The sequence below is a fragment of the Podarcis gaigeae genome (genome assembly GCF_964106915.1).
Source record: "Podarcis gaigeae genome assembly, chromosome: 6".
Lineage (NCBI taxonomy): Eukaryota > Metazoa > Chordata > Lepidosauria > Squamata > Lacertidae > Podarcis > Podarcis gaigeae.
The window spans coordinates 73410787-73428920 of NC_139682.1; the positions used below are offsets into that span (position 1 = coordinate 73410787).

Below are 18134 nucleotides of genomic sequence, written 5' to 3' on the forward strand. Positions count from 1 at the left end.
GCCCTAATCAAGAAATAATTGAAGCCGGGGCTGGCACAGGTTGCCTCCCACCTTGCAAATGTTAAGGAAGAGCGTTGGATAGAATGATATTGTGTTTTTCTCAGGCCAGGAAGAACTGGAAATGGGAAAACTTTTTGAGTACCCTTCCAAAAAGACACACACAAAAACTTAATGTTTAAAACTATGCAACTGCCTGTCCTCTTTTTAAAAGCTTCTTTGCTTTTCAGTTTCAATACACACACACACACACACACACACACACATGTATATATGTATATACATATATATACACACACATATAACAAACAACCCCCATATACCTCCCACCCCCAAGAAACATTCCATGCATCTACACATTAAGTGATAACAGCTGAGCATTAAGCAGGGTTGTACTATAGCTTTGTGTTGATTTTAGCAGCTAAGGATCTTCGCTTCTTAACAGAGAGTGACATAATAAAGTTTGCTTGCATTGTAGGATGGGTCAAAGAAGGGAAAGCATTTGACTGTAAAAATGTCACCTGCTGACACTGAAGTAAAAGAGACTTAAGGTTGCAATCCTGTGCACGTTTACTTGGAAGCAAGCAACACTGAACTCTGTGGGACTTACTTGAGTAAGCATGCTTTGGATTGTGATGCAAGTCAGTTCCTTACATGGGGTGCAGGGAGGTGGCGGGGCAGGGAAAAAAATAGAATATTAGCCCATAATTCCCATGGGGCACTGGGCTATTTTTTTAAAATGTAAGGTAGGCTGAAATCTACTTCCATCAGATACGTGAAATGTAATTAACAGCAGGTATTTGATGGACACCACTGTTGCCGGTGTCAGCAAAAAAACTCAAAGGCATTGCATACTGAAGGTGTCATTTTCCTAATACATTTGGCCCCTTATAGGAACCCTTCAGCAAGTCCATGAGGGCAAAAGATTCTTGCATTGCAAGAGGTTGCACTAGAGGATCCTCGTGGTCCCAACTCTACAGTACTATGATTCTATGAATGCACAGTGCCTTTGCATTAAATGTATTGGAGCAATTAGGGACCCTATTCTTCTCTGCAGATAATTATTTTTGTATCCATGTGAGTGCAGTATGGATCCAGCAGTATCCATGTGAGTGCAGTATGGATCCAGCGGTATGTAGTGCAGATGTTATTTTGTTAGCTTGGCTTTATTAGGTGGGCAGGGGAATCTAGGTATGAAGTTCCAAGAATGGAGAGGATCGTGATAAATCACCAGTCAAGACCTCCATACATCTAAAACACTCTGTCTTGGATCCTCAGTAATCCACACTGGATTTGTGGCCGTGTCTGCATCATCCCAACGTGGTTTGGAAAGAAGGAAGTTCACAGCTGCTTTTGTGTGGCTGCGCGTTTCTGGATTATTACCCCAGTCCACAGAATTTCACAAGCAGAGTCAGCGGTACCTACATGACTGCATCTCTGCATATTCACCTGTGGAAGAGGCGATTGCTGATTGGTTGGAGCGGCACAAGTTTAGAAGGGGATGTTGGGTTCAAAACAGTCAAGAAACACTGCCTGTGACCTGTCTATGATTGGTCCCATTGAGTTTGGCACCTTTAGAGCTTTCTGCACAGATCGCTCTTTTCAGCCATTCCCGATACAGGCATCTCATATCGAAAGAGATGGCATGAAAGAAAGAGGGGGGAATAAACCTCCTTTTTAAACATGGGGGAATAAACCTCCTTTTTAATTAGCTGCATCACATGACTCTGTCACTGCATCCAATACACATTGGCTGCCAGACTTGTTTCCCAAGATACAAGATATTAATTTTTAAGGAGATTTGCGGTCCAGTTAAATATTCATTACACACTTCTATTTGGCAAGACTGTTTAAAAAGTGGCCGTTAGATACATTTTCTCCTCCTCATTTATCTTCCCAAATGCCTTGTTGCAAGCAGGAAACAGCATTGCGTGGCCAGGAGGAGACCCTCCTGACCCCAGGCGACTCCCAGGTGGAATAATGACTCGTGACACGTGCTATGGGATTAGAATTGGCCACAACTTTATTAAACTTTCAGATGCAGGAAGACCTTGGCTTAGGCACTGGGCGTTTATCCCTCCTGGATAGCCGGGGATCTGGGGCACATCAGGGTTAATCAATCTATCTGGGGATTGGGCTGGCTCTGGAAGATGTATGTTTCAGCAGAGAGCCCGCCCCCCCATTTCTCCATCACGCAGGGGAGAACACTGATAATATTTCAAGTATGGCCAGTGACTCCCCTCAACACAATCCCTTTAACAGGGAACCCTGGGACCACTGCCATGGGGGGGGGGTGTATCACAGCTTCACGCCCCCCCCAGTGAAGATAGACTAAAGGAATCCTCCCAAGGCCTGAAACTGCCAAAGTTGTGGCGTTTTGCTATGGGGACAGCGAAACCTGCAAATGCAGGGAAATTCCTTCCCGGTCCTTTAACAGCAACCATTGTTAAGACCATAGCAGCATCCGCATGCCTGTAAATAAGATGTTAACCTGCAATAAAAGACCTAAACTAAGGGAGGGTAGGGCGGGAGAAACTCTGGAGCCGACTGAGGACTCCCAGGTAGGTTACATCCTCTATTGTGCCGAAAGGGCTGCCCCAACCCTTACCTGGTCCATTTCCCTGGCTATGACTCCCCTGCTGCGATTGGTTCTTTGAGCTGAGGTTAGGCAGAAACCTCTAGGCTTGCAACTAGGGGAGGCGGTCCAGGATTGTTTTGCTGGAAGTTGCGTTGGATCAGGGGTGCCACGCAAATAGCGCCCTCTATTTGATGTGGAGAGTGGTCATTATGTATTCATCAGCTATGTAAAACATATAGCAGAGAAATGGCTCTATCTGATTATTCTACCTATCCCCAGGTGTGCTGGGTTGGGCCTCATGGGGGGGCTGTTATGCATGCATGACATCACACATGTGACACCCCATCCTCCATCAGGCCATGCCTGCTGGGACATATAGGCACCTGCTGGGATGTTTTGGTGATCATGGGGGGAGGGAGGGCGAAAATTGCCCTCTAAGCCTCCTGCCCAGTGCGCTGGCATTTGCCTAGGGGCAGCGGGGGATTAAAACTGGCACACACACTAGTTACGGTATCTCTTGCTTGGATTACTGCAATGTGTTCTACGTGGGGCAACCTTTGAAGGTGACGCAGAAACTACAACTAATCCAGAATGCGGCAGCTAGACTTGTGACTGGGAGCAGCCGCTGAGAGCATGTAACACCAGTCTGGAAAGATCTACATTGGTTCCCAGTACGTTTCTGAGCACAATTCAAAGTGTTGGTGCTGACCTTTAAAGCCCTAAACGGCCTTGATCCAGTATACCGGAAGGAGCATCTCCACCCCCATTGTTCTGCCCGGACACTGAGGTCCAGCTCCAAGGGCCTTCTGGCAGTTCCCTCATTGCAAGAAGCCAGGAAACCAGGCAGAGGGTCTTCTCGGTAGTGGCACCCGCCCTGTGGAACACCCTCCCATCAGATGTCAAAGAGAAGAACAACTACCAGACCTTTAGAAGGCATCTGAAGGCAGCCCTGTATTTTAATACTTTGTTGGAAGCCGCCCAGAGTGGCTGGGGAAACCCAGCCAGATGGGCGAGGTATAAATAATAAATTATTATTATTAATATTATTATTATTACACAGATAAACTCCCCTTCCCTCCACCAACACCTTCCCTTATACCCAAGTCATTTAGTACAGACAGGAGTCCCTTCATTTTTCTCTGCCTTTAGATCCTCAAGAAACAGCTAATTCAAATAGTGTGATGGACTAGTGCAGCTGTTGTTGTTGTTTTACCCCACCCATCTGGTTGGGTTTCCCCAGCCACTCTGGGCAGCTTACAGCATATCTGAAAACATAATAAAAACATCAAGCATTAAAAAGCTCCTGAAACAGGGCTGCCTTCAAATGTCTTCTAAAAGTTGTGTAATTCTTTTATCTCCTTGACATCTGGTGGGAGGGCGTTCCACAGGGAGGGTACCACTACTGAGAAGGCCCTCTGCCTGCTTCCCTGAAACTTCGCTTCTCACAGTGAGGGAACCAGCAGACGACCCTGGGAGGAAGACCTCAGTGTCTGGGTGAACGATTGGGGTGGAAACGTATAGAGAGATGTGCATTAGTAATCTTTACAAACTGCCTCTGTGTCCTGAGTTATCATAGTGGCATACAACAATTGAAACTCAACCAAGTTTCACACTGAATGAAACACGTTAAAAACAGCTTTTCCACCTGGGGTGAAAGGCACCAACTTGCTTTTATCTGAGAAACTAAAGAGTTGTGCTTGAGTACACCACTACAGTGGGGTGACTGCAGAGACCCTAGTAATTGAGAAACAACCCCCTGTCTCCATATATACATATTCTTAGTCTGTGTTGTGGTAACGCTAAATGTGACATAAATACATAGGCAAGCATGAGAAACAATTTGTATGGATATTAATTCCACTCCTCAATCTTGCTTAATGTCATTGTTATGCTTGCAAGTGAAGGAAAGTTAGTTTCCTCAGGTAATAATAATAATAATAATAATAATAATATATTATTTATACCCCGCCCATGTGGCTGGGCTTCCCTAGCCACTCTGGGTGGCTTTCAACCAAATATTTGAGTACGAAGCCAGTTTTCTGCTACATACAAACTTGGGGAAGTGTTTGTTCGAACTTTAGTTCATTAAAACAAACCAGGATCAAACTATGGTTTGATATCCTGGTTTGTCAGCTAACTAAAACAACCAAAGTTCATTGAGATTGTCATATGTAACGAAATACTTCAGTTTAGTCAAAACGGAAAGTGGAAGCTTTCATTCTGTCATGTGAAAAGGAACCAGAGGTGCAGAATGGAAGTCTGCGGCTTGCTATGGCTCATTCCTGATAATCTAACTATAGTTTCTCTAGGTAACCATAGAGTAGTACTCAACTAGATGTGCTAGCAGAATGAAATTTTCCCCTCCCCGCCACTTCCAAATCTGTTCCATGGGGCTGGGGAACCTTCATAATAGATTTAGGGGGTGCACAGGGTGGGGGGGGAAAGAATGTTCCACTTAAAGCTACAAATGATAGTTTAGATAAGGCACTCATGTGGTGCCTTCTGGATGCCTCTGAACTCCCATCAGCCTCAGCCAGCATAGCAAGTGGCCAAGAATGTTGGGAGTTGTAATCCATCAACATCTGGAGGGCCCCACATGGGCTACCCCTGGTTTAGACAATCTTCCAAATCTTCTGTGTGTGAGACACATGAGCAGAGATAAATGAAAACCAAAGGAAAGGAAAGGGACGCGGGTGGCGCTGTGGGTAAAACCTCAGCGCCTAGGACTTGCTGATCGCATGGTCGGCGGTTCGAATCCCCGCGGCGGGGTGAGCTCCCGTCGTTCGGTCTCAGCGCCTGCCAACCTAGCAGTTTGAAAGCACCCCCAGGTGCAAGTAGATAAATAGGGACCGCTTACTAGCAGGAAGGTAAATGGCGTTTCCGTGTGCTGCGCTGGCTCGCCAGATGCAGCTTGTCACGCTGGCCACGTGAACCGGAAGTGTCTCCGGACAGTGCTGGCTCTCGGCCTCTAGAGTGAGATGAGACACAACCCTAGAGTCTGTCAAGACTGGCCTGTACGGGCAGGGGTACCTTTACCTTTACCTTAAAGGAAAGAGTTGTGCATTTGTTGAGTAACTGCTGAGAATGGCTGTTAGCTTTCTCCTTGCTTGTACTTTTGTACTTGGGTAGCATAATCAAGACAGAGGTCTCAGCCAATTTTAGGCATGGTGACAGGATGGAAGAGAGAGGCAGAGTCTTAAGTATGTGAGCTTCAAACAATTCTACCATTTTTTGTGTGGATCAAAATCTGTACCCCAAATTGTGCCTCGAAGGCCACCAGAAGCCAATTTGGACTGCAGAATAAGTAGCTGAGAATTCTCTTTTCTTTACTGATTGAAGTATTTAATATCTAGAGGTCATAGTCATGTTGAGATATTTTTACTTTCTCTGTTATGTCTTGAAATCTATTTAAGAAAGAAAAGGAGAACTGTCTCACTTGATTCTCCACTGTGTGCGCTTTTCTTTGTCAAAAACATGTGAATTGTTATACAGAATTTTTTTGATTCAGTTCTACTTGCAACCTTTCCTACTATGCTTCCTGGTTCTTTAGTAGGACTGTTTGCCTTTTTTGAACTCCTGCCTTTGAAAGCAGGGAAATACATGTTAGCCTAATCTTCCACCTACAGTTGAAATGATGTGTATATTACCGGTACTTTTCCAGGAGGACCGCAGTTAACCTACCAGATGTGCTATGAAAAGATGTGCCAATGGCCAACAACTTGGATGTCTTTGAAAGGGGGTTAGATAAATTCATGGAGGTCAAGGCATGATGGCTGTATGCTATCAGAAGCCTTTGAATACCAATTTCTGGGGAGCAATAGCAGGAGAGAGCTATTGTCCTACTGTCCTGCTTGTGTACTTTCCATAGGCTTCCCATCTGAGCAAGGGGATGCTGGACTAGAAAAGCCTTTCATTAGATGACTCCTTTTTTCTATTGTGCTTTATCTCTTCTGCTTTCAGTGTCAAACAAAGTTGTCTTCTATAACTTTATCACTATTTTACTAAGATGCAAAAAGAATATCTTGATAGCTTGATAGCTTCTGTGGCACCCGATGCCACAGAACCATTTGGGCATATGATTTTTGCGAAGTGTTGTGATGGTTTTGTTGCTTTTCATTTACCCTTGTACTGTAATCTGCTATTTGCCCAAAGCAAGTGAAATGTACGTTCTGGTAAATGCACATTGTATGTCTTTCTGCTTCTCCTCATCTTTAAGAGGTACTGAGCTCTAAACCAGGGGTGGGGAACCAAATCTGGCTAGCAGACCAGATGTGGTGTAGTGGTTAAGAGCAGTGGACTCATAATCTGGTGAACCGGGTTCGCGTCTCTGCTCCTCCACATGCAGCTGCTGGGTAACCTTGGGCCAGTCACACTTCTCTGAAGTCTCTCAGCCTCACTCACCTCACAGAGTGTTCGTTGTGGGGGAGGAAGGGAAAGGAGAATGTTAGCTGCTTTGAGACTCCTTTGGGATATCAAATCCAAACTCTTCTTCTTCTTCATGATCTCCTCATAGGGCAAGTTTGACATGTGGGTAGCCCCATCAACAGTCAATCACTATTACATCACCATGACAACAGTTCAGCATCCTTCTTGCTCTGAACTCTGTTCCAGATAAGAGTGGCCAACTTAGGGGTGCTCACAGATTTCCCCAAACTAATCTTTCCTTCAGAGGTGTCCTGGTAAGTCCCTGGCTCCTAGCATAGGAGAGTTGAGACTCTCCTCATTATCAAACTCTCCTTGAGGTTAGCAGACAAATTCCCTCCTCACTTCCCTCAGTGCCTCTTCTGGTAAGGAGTTTACTTCCTGGGTTTCTACATCAGGTTGCAACCGGGAAGGATTTCCCTGTCATTTCTGAGGCTGAGACAGTGTTTCTCTGTGTATCTCTACCTTCAAAATCTATGCTGCTCCTCTGGCTGCCTCCTTCCCACCTTCTCTCACTCTTCATAGTATGCAGAGGAGGAAAAGCACCCCTCACACAGCTGTGAGGTTCTATGGAGGCAAGGCTCAGTTATGTCAAGCCCCTGACAAGTCCCAGCTTTCAGCCAGCCTCTGACAGCCAGGCGACATTTTATTTTTATTTTATTTTTGCCCACATGGGTTTTGCAAAGTGCTTTGCAAGGTGCTGTGTTAAACAGCTGTTCTGAATTCCCCAAGCTGCATGCACTTTTCCTTGCCATGGGAGGGAGGTGCTTGGAAAATGAATCTCTTCCTCCTCTCCAAATAAACACATTCAACAAGAGAAGGTTTTCTATTTGGATTGTGGCTGGCTGGTGCAAGAAACACCACAGTTGCAAGAAACAGTTGGGAAAGCTGTCTCAGATACTCAGCAAACAAAAGGAGCTTCAACGTTCTCAGGGCTCAACAAGAGTTTCGTTGAGAAGGAGGGATCAATATTAAAAAACAACCTTTTGCACAAGCACAGTAGTAGTTGACTTTGGGTGCCTGGAGTGCTGAACATTGACCTTGTAGCTACAGAATGTAGTTTAACATTCTAGATAGACATTGGCTTGTAATGCAACCAGAACAAGTAAGCAGAACAAGTTCATAAACCAAACCAGATTCATATTCAAGCTTTGACAGTATCACTGCTTGAGAGACCAAGGGCCACATAGGAGCAGAAATGGTCTCCCTACTCCTCATTACCAGTGTTAGAAACTCAGATTTATAAGCTAGGACCAAATGCCTCCTTAAATTAAGGTTAAAGTCACCAAAGCGAAATGTCTAGTTGTCATTTTGGGGCAAGACAACTCTCAAGTCTTATTTTTGAAATGATGGACTGACTGTGAGTGATTATCAGTTAAACATCTGGCTAGTTCAGATGCAACTTTGAGTTAAGGTTAAGAGCTTTGAAAACTTAAAGAAGAAAAGTCACTTGATCCAGGGACAGTCCACATATATATTGGCTTAGTCCCAGTGGCGTAGCGTGGGGGGTGCAGGGGGGGCCGGCCGCACCGGGCGCAACATCTGGGGGGGTAGGGTTAGGGGGCGCAAATCCACGGGTTAGGGGGCGCAAATCCACGGGTTAGGGGGCACAAATTACTTGCCTTGCCCCGGGTGCTGACAACCCACGTTACGCCACTGCTTAGTCTGACCTCTTTTCCTTAATGGTGACATGGACCATTCATAACACAGGGATATTCTTCACAACTGTGAGCAGGGCAGTGGGGGCGGGGTGTAAGTGAGGATAGACTAAAACAATTAACTGTAATGTTGTTCGCTTCTCCTGCTCAGGCTGCATGGAAAAAGGATTTTGGTTTCTGAAATTCATTCTGGCTGTGCAGATAAAATAGAACTGATAGAATTCTACAGGGCGTGGCATTAGTGTGTGAAAACAGTCAAGATCCAGTGATGCCCAGGCATGCAGTTCCAGATGGTGCAGATGTCTGGCACCCAGGTACCTTCGCTTGATCGCAAGTGGCCAATAGTCAGATGCGAAATGTGCCTGGCTAATTTTGAGCACTGCTCATTACATAAAGGTTATATGGCATATCAACTAATGAGGAGAAACACTATCTAATCTTTTTTTAAAAGTTTTTTATTTATATAACAAGAAAAAAGCACACACACAAATACCAAATTACACACAAATTACAAAAATAACCGTAGGCACATAATTTTCTTAGCAAACAATAAAACATCTATTGGTCTTAACACTAAAGACCCAACTACCCGTCTATTCCATATTTCAAATTCATATTACTTTTTGCCAGTATATGCTTTTATCATAATTAAACTTATTCTCAATAAATCTAATTTCTTATATCTACCTTGCGAGTATTACTGGAGTTCCTTGAATGCTGCAACAGAATTTAAACTACTATATTTATTTTTCAGATAATCTTTGAAAACCTCCCATTTTGAAACAAATTCCTGTTTTGATTTATTCTTTATTTTTTTCTGATAAACCATCTAATTCGGCATATTCTGTCAGCTTTTGGATCCAATCTTGTATAGAGGGGATTTCATTACTCTTCCATTTTGCTGCAATCAAAACTCCTGCTGCCGCCGTCACATATAAAAAGATACCCTTTCTCTTTTGTGGAATATACAAATCTGTTATCCCCAGGAGGTAGGCCTCTGGTTTTTTATTGAAAGATATCTTTAGCATTTTTTGCAGTTCTACATGGATACTCTCCCAGAATACCTGTTTTTTCCTACATATCCACCACATATGGTAGAATGTTCCTGAGTCTCCGCATCTCCAACAATTACTTGACACATTTTTATACATTTTTGAAAGTTTCCATGGTGTTAGATACCATCACTGTTGCATTTTTTGAAAGCTCTCTCTAATCGTGTAACAATTTGTGAATTTCCAATTGATCTTCCATAAATTTTCCCATTGGCCCATGGTTATTGAATGGCCAAAATCCTGGGACCACCTCACCACTGAAACTGTTACCTCCTCCTCCTTGACTGTCTAGTCAAGAAGGAGTCAATAAGTTTTAGAAAGAGTTTTTCTTTTAGAATTTACAAGATCAGATTCGAATCGGGAAATTTCTGTTGAGAACTCCTTTTGTTTGTCAGATTTAAAATTTTCAAATAACTGATGGTATTGGAACCAGTCTGAGATGGAAACACTATCCAATCAAATGTGATTTACTTATAAATGTGATAATAGGATTATTATTATTTGCCAATAATAAAAAATCCATCAAATTCATTTGATAGGGTGTTTTATTGTGGTTCCTAAATGTCTTGTTGCAGCTAAAATGTGGCTTTTCAAGGACAACTTTGAGAGGGCAGTCGATGGCAGCAAAAACATGTCTTGTGGCACTTTAAAGACACAACAAATTTATTAGGGCATAAGGTTCTGTAGAGACCAGAAAAAGTCTGTGCCATAATAAATTTGTTAGTCTTACAAATGTGCCATGGGGCTCCTTGTTGTTTCAAGGACAGTAGCACAGACCTGAAAACTTGAGAAATATGTCAACTTCTCACATCTCGAGACTTTCTCCCCAAGGCACAGCAGTCAGAAATCACCTTTCTTGGCACTGTTATCATTTGTCCTGTCCTTGGTGGCACATGATTTTCTGGCTACCACTGTGAACACGTTTTGTATCATTTGAACAGAAAGGAAGGAAATAAATTTGCTGCCCAGACAATTCAGTGCTTTTTAAGTGATCACCGCATATCTGTTAAAAATTGAGCTCAGAATCGTGAGCATTATGATTTGGATTTGGGGCTCACATTTTGGATTTAGCCTTTTGATGCCTCCTTTGAAGTTTATTGAGCTGACCATTTTAGTACTTGGTAGCATTTCAGGACTGATGGGGGCACATCCTGGTGACGTGTAGATACAATGCCTGCTCCTGGTGAAGTAGGGATGGGGAACCTGTAGCCCTCCAGATGGTGGACTGCAACTCCCATCATTCCTCATCATTGGCCATGCTGGCTGGGGCTGATGGGAATTGGTGTCCAACAGCAACTAGAGCTTCCCTGTCTCTGCTGGAAAAGATGCACAGTGTCTTACAAAGCACAATATATTGTGTGCTTCTTTCCCTTCCCACTTTCTGTCCTTTCTGGAGTGAATTCTTGCTTCCTTTTCCTTTCAGCGATAACTATGATGTACATAAATAACTATGATGTACATACATGCACCACCAGTGTAGGTGGTGATTTGGTTTTCTTGTAATCCCAGACTGCAAAAACTCTTTAAACTATGTTTTTAATCTCTACATTGCAGTAGTGATATCAGCCATGGTTAGTGTTGATAACATGAACCCCAAACCATGGATCATAGCAACCAGGGAAGGGAGGAATCTGTGAAGTGTGCAAACCACGGCTTTCAGCTTTGTACATGCACTGGTTCTTGGCTAATCACTTTCAACCATACATGAGTAACAACGAATGCTGCCATATGATGCTGATATACATTTCACATTGCTTGAAGTTGAGAGGATTCTGCACATCTACCCTTTTAAACAACTTTCTTGATCCCGAACACGTTGCATGGAATCTTTTTTAAAAATATATTCCAATAAGATGTAATGCCACATTTTGTGCTAGAAAAGCTTTATTTACAAGGATAGTGACTGAGAATCTTCATACCTCTAGAGTAGGTCCCATTGTTTCAATAGCATGCGATAGTGTGTTGTCTGTTTCATGTAATGTAAAGGAAATGCACCGTGTATGAACAATGATTAATTGTATGGGTGAGCATCCACAACAGACTGAGCTTTCATTCTTTCCCTTATCACCCAATCCTTTGCGATGGAGGCAGTTTATGCCTTCCACTGTGATTTGATGGGTGCATTATTGAATGATGTACAGTAGAGGTGTATGTCAATCATCCATTATTTTCATGCATTGCAATCCTGCTGTTTTCGAGACATGTCAGATTCTATTTGGACTTAATATCATCACTAATGTGTTTAAGATCAGGATGCCAGTCATCATTATCTATGCCAAATGAGGGCACCATAGATGATAAGGAGAGCGAGCGTGATCCTTTTTGTAGTCCATTTCTAAGGCAACTTAGATGGTGACATACTGATGTTGTGTGTGCATATGTCAGTGCAAATGCTTAGGATGAAGCTATTAGTGCAGGCTATGTAGAAGTACACAATCTATGCCCGTGGCAGGTGTCGCACACTGCCTTTCAACAGACCAGTAGCCAAATACAATATTTCCTTAGATCAGGGTTAAGGAGTCTTAAGAAGGGTTAAGAAGGTGGACTTTCAGATATATGAGGCCTATGTCATTTAGGACTTTAAAAGTGCATATGAGCCCCTTAATTGATCAGTCTCCAAGGAGACACATTCTAGCCAGGTAAAAACAAAATGAGGTGGGTGAGGGATGTAGTCTGGGGAGACGTGTGTGGGCTGGGGAGAGTCCAGAGGGTGAGACAGAGAGGCTGGGGGGGCAGCATCTGCCTTTGGCCATCCCTGCTCTAGAAAGAGGAAATATTGACGTCCTCAGTATGCATTGTACATAATACTGCCTATAGCCTCACTGTATACAATGATAGACCAAATCACAATGCAGATCAGTTGCCACTCAGAGGGCATGAGTTCTTCCTTCTGCTAGACTAAAACTGTTTTGCTGTCCATTAAGCAGAGGTGGATCAAGAGATGATGACTTGCAAAAAGTCCTTGCGTTGGAGAAATGTGTGCTATTAAGGTCCCTTACTCGGGAGGGATGTGCCATAAACATAACATGTTGGTCTTTTGAGCATAGAGCTATGTCATATCCAGCCCCTTGTGGGAAGGTTAGCCCACCCACATTGTTTCTCTCTTCCCCCTTCCTCCTCTCAGTTATCTACATTTTCTAAGGAAATGGAGTTCAGAAGGTGTGCTTGCTTGAAATTTACATGTTAATTGGGTTTTGGGCTCTCAGGTTAATTAGCTTTAACATCTGTTTCACACTGGGATTATTCCTGCGATTGACTGAGGAAGCCATGAGGGTTTTGAGGTCACCAGACAGGCCTCTGCATGTCTCGTCTCTTAACCCCCCAACCCCACATTTTGCTCATATAATTCCCTGGGCTTGGGAACAGGCTAACCTTTGACTTTGCATGTTTCAGCTGATGCTGTTTGTCACACAACTTTAGTGACCAACATCCAGCTGAAGTAGGATTGAGTCAACACACATATATTTTGTTTAATGTCTCCAAATGTAGTTCAGTAAATGATAACGAACAGTATGAAATATACTCAGAACTAAAACCCCAGTGAGTTCAATGGGACACTGTTTCAAGAAGAGTGGGGGGGGGGGCGCAAATGCTTCAAATAGTACTTTTGCAAAGGAGCTGAGTGGGGATGCTCACCAAATCTTTCACTGTCCTCCCCTCTTCTCCTTTGTACCCCTAATGTTGAAGGTGTAAAGGAGCAGTGCTGGGTAAGAGACTGCTAAACAAACAAACAAACAAACAAACAAACAAACAAACAAACAAACAAACAAACGGAAGTGTGTTTGTTTGCATCTGGATATGCAAGAGCTGATCTTGTTTTCCAAAGTGATGCTAAACCTGTGCTATAGAAGGATGATGAAAGAAGGGACACTTCTCTGAAATATGCTTCTGAATACCAGTTGCTGAAAACCACCTGAGAGAAAAGTGCTATTCTGCTAATGTCCTCCTTGCAGGCTTACCGTAGGCATTTGGGTGGCTACGGTGAGAAGAGGATGCTGCAGTAGATGAGCCCTTGGCCTGATCCAGTAGCCCCTTCTTTTCAAACCTCGAACTAGTAGAAAATAATGTAGGAAAACAATTCATAAACTGATGGTGCCAAAACAAATAATTAAAGCCTGTCTCAGTTTCAGAGTACATAGAACTTCTTCACCCAGTATGCAGCAATTACCGTAGCTACTATTCTAAGACCTCTGCCAAAAAACCCAGATTGGCTGTGGTTCCCTAGCACATGTCAGGTAGGTGTTGGGAGGAGAGAAAGGACATGCATAGCCAAAGGGAGACATGTCTCCAAACTTGATTTTCTGATCTGCTGTTAACCTTGTTTGCCTTTGCAGAAAATGTATTCAAGCAGTGATAGTTTTCTCTCTCATGATGACTGATTTATGCAGTAACACTGTAGACAGCAGCGGTTTCAAGATGTGTCTCAGGGAATCCTGTATTCCTTAGAGGTTTCTCAGGGTTTCCTCAATAGGCAGATAAATAATAGGGAGTGAGTTTCTCTGAAAATTTGCTTACCCACCACGACTGATGCTCTCTCCTGTGTGGCAATAGGAGACTGTTAGCTGAGTCTAGGGGTCATTTTTGGTTCGTGGAAAAGTGACAGAGAGGTCCAACAGGACTGGTGAACCATACTTCATCTCCCCAGCCTTCCAAGTTTCGCCCTGTAGGGAGATGAAAATGCCCTCTGGGGAACATTTATTCTATGCCCCTACACCCTGTCTCTTCAGCTAGAAGAAGCAGGAGAGGAAGCACCAATCACTAATGATTCCTCTCCCCCCACTACTTCAGAACATGTCAAGTAGCTCTGTGGCTGGAAGGTTGAGATCCACTTTTGAGGTCCAGGAACAAGCTACTACTGAACTGGCTGGCTATGTTTCTTATGCCAGAACACTTGTGTGTTGGAGATCAAGTTGCATCTGGAGGATTTCCTTCTGATGCTGGACCCCTTCGCACAGTCAGTTGTGCATATGACTTTGTGAACAGGCTTGTGAGGCCGCGTGGATGGTATGTTTTCTGCCACTCATGGCCCTTTGGCTCCAAGCTTAAATGATTTATCGTAGCATGAATTTTTTCAGGCAACAGCATATGAAAGTTTATGCCACAATAAACCAGCTACTCTCTGAGGTGCCATAGCACTTTAAGGCTTACTGTAAATAGAAGTGCTGCCTGATTCTGAATATTACAGACAAATCCTTTTGCCTTTTGCGAGGCTTTTAGTAATATTCTTATTTTTGAAAAAAACCAACACCATGTATGAGCATCATTTTCTGTGTGCGTGTGTCTGTGTGTGCTTTCTGATTTGGCTCCTGTTAAAAGCAGTCTTAAATACTCTGCAGTTTGGAGGCTGAAGAAGCAGATGGGATACGTGCTCACACCAGCACAAGAGACCAATGTGCTATTCTTTTTGCGGTACCTCATATAAAAGATACAAGCTCAGTAACTCAAGCAATTTGTCTACCTGTTTGTCTCTAAAGGGCCTTCTGACCCACTCATTTATCTCTGCAATTCCCAGTTGACATGGAAGGTTTTGCGCATGGTGTGAAAAGACCAATGTTCTGTTGCACATACAGCCTTCCTACTGTGGCTGTGGCTGACACGGCCCTAAAACTGTGCCTGTAATGAGGGCTTCTCATAATGAGAGTCATAGCCAATCAAAGAGAATCTGCAGATCTGCAGTGATTATTGGAGGTCTGCGATTCAGCATTCCTTCCATCTAAACCATTGAGTAATATGGTTTTTGTCTGGAGACCAAAGGAACAATCTGTCCTCTCCCCCCTGCTGGTTTCAGGAGGCACTGCCAGCCTTGGCGTTCTGAAAAAATGAGATTACTAACAGTTCTTTTAACTTTTCTCCCCCTCTGCATAGTACATCTCTGAGGCTCGCTGGAGTCATGATGGCACTAAATAGGATGTGATTCACTCTAATCTATTGTCCCTGGGAAACTCGGAAATAAAATTCTGTACATTTCTTTAAGAAAAGGGATCGCTCATCTTCTCTAAATGAAACACTGAATGCAGGAATGCAAAAGTAGCACTCCAGTCCTGTACAGCCTTGTGCAACAGAGATTTGTAGCACTTAGCTCTGAAGAGGATAGGTTTCTCAGCTTGTCGGGGTTGGGACTAGGGCAGTTTCCAGTTGGTACCCTTTCTACAGTTTGTACAATTTGTCATGGATGCTTTAGTTGAGATTCCTGCGCTGTAGGAGGTTTTTGGTCTAGGGTCTCTTCCAACTTTACAGTTCTACAACCATTGTATTAAGAAGAATATTGGATAATCTGCAACAAAGTCTAAGGCAAAATCCTTTCAGTGGAAATCCAGAACTTGTCTTCATTTTAATCTCTGGTTGTTCAGCGGTTGAGTTTTTCATTGGGCCATTTGCTCTTCCCAGTCAAATATCTTTTAAAGAGGGGAAACATAAAGGGATATGTTCCTTGGAAATGGAGTAGCACATGTGTATTATTTTTATGAAGTAGAATGATGGGTAAGCAAATGCCAAGGGAAAAGGAATGTAACGAGCTTCCATCTGTTCCACTTGGCATATAGCTTTGCGGATTTTAATGGTAATTTTGCCTGTTTAAGGAGAGCTGATGGATGTTCCATTCCGTTCACAGCGACATGCACTTTATAGGGATCTTTTCTTCCTAGGTTTTGCCTACGCTAGGAAGATAGGCTGAAATCTTCAGCTTTCCTCCTGTGCATTTAATTCCACCAACCAGTGTCAATACTAATGCTGAATAAGGCAATGATAACTCTCTTAATGCCATCTTCAGAATGCTGGCTTGGGTCCTAAGTTCCTCTGAGTCAACTCAGGAGATGTTCCTACTGGTGGAATAGGGATACGGCAATTGCGTGGCGAGTTCCTGCCCCCCCCGTGGATGGGCTAAATAAGCCCACAACTTTATTGGTTACAGGTGATGAGTGGTATTGGCTTAGGCATTGGTCCTAACCGACTATATCCGACTTCAGCCTGTCTGCTTGAAGTCCGGGAAGGGTTAACCACTAGTAGGGGGAGTCTTGCTGATGCACATAAACTAGGAACTCCCCCAGGGTCATTGATTGGGGGCATGCCTTAGGCCCTCACCTCCCCAGGCTTTGGACAGGGCCTGCCCCCTGGAATCCTTTATTGGACTACCCTTTGATATGTGGGGCAGGTGATGGCGCTACCTCCCTTTTTCCATCTACAGAACAATACCAATGCCTAACTGCCAATACCAATAAAGTTGTGACAATTTGCTACGAGGTAGGCGAAAACCAAGTGGCTGCTGCCAATTTGCCAAGTGGAAAAATTCCTACCAGGCCCCTCAATGGAGACCAACCAAGGTCCATAGCAAGATCAAGGAACAAAAACCTTATAGAGCGGGAGGGTGAGGAAAATCGGAACAGCTGGCAGGCAGCAAATAGGGAGATCCCCGGCTGTGTTCTGCCTTAAATAGGGCAGATCACGCCCCCAGAGCCAGCTGATTGGCTGGCCAGGTGTGACATGGCTGGGAATCCCTCCAATCGCACGGGGGCTGGGCTCCAGCCGCCGTGTGCGTGGTGGGGCCGTGAAGCCCGCAACCCCACCTCCTCTGTAGCGCAGAAGTGGCTTTTTGGACAGCTGCTCCTAGAGCACCCCTGTGCCACCCCAAAATGGTTTAACTGTTTGCTTGCTTTTTTTAAAAAACAAACAAACAAACAGATTGGTGACATGAGGTGTTAATACTAAGTTGGGGTTGCCATATGTCTGGAATTTCTTGGACCTAACTGGTAAATTGGCTGTCAGAAATAGTGTCTGGGCAGAAATTGCTTTAATGTCTTGGAAAATCTGTATGTATGCCATGTCGGAAGTGTCATTTGCAGAAGAAGCTTAACAACTTTGGGCAAAACTAAAATATGGCAACCCTATACTAAGTGCACTGAAATTTCAAAAGCAACAAATAAGTGATCTGCAAAATCTGTGTGGATGCCAAAGCTGTATTAAAAATCAACTAACCATTGACCAAGGAAAACCTGATTGTATCTTCAAAAAGGCAGAAGGTGCCTTGAAGGAAATGTCACACAATGCATTTCCAGGAAGCCAGGAATTTTATGCCACCCTAATAGATCCATCAGCTTCCTTCATGGAGAAAGAAAGAAAGAAATCGAACTACTACGGCAATGGAAGCATAGTGTGTGGCATGACACCTACAAGAACCTATTTTAAAATAAAGCCCATTGTTGTCATTGTCGAACATTGTCTATAAAGCACTTTTGCTTGTCAGTATTATGCAAAAACTTTGCAGAGACATTTTTGGAAATAATTCACATTGACGTTTAGGTGGCCATCTAGAGGCAAGTCTGTTGACAGTTTGATGAAATAGAAGCACGGGAAGAGATTAATGATCAAAGGCGGCAGTCAGAAGTGTCAGAGTAGATGTCACCTAAGATGGATATTATATAATGTACGAGG

At 43.6% G+C, this 18134-nt stretch overlaps 1 protein-coding gene across 1 annotated transcript in view; it reads left to right on the top strand.

Annotated features, from left to right (window-relative positions):
• The window catches only part of PLPPR5 (phospholipid phosphatase related 5), a 92434-nt gene that overhangs the window by 2977 nt on the left and 71323 nt on the right, over positions 1–18134 (top strand). The gene's annotated exons all lie outside the window — the stretch shown is intronic.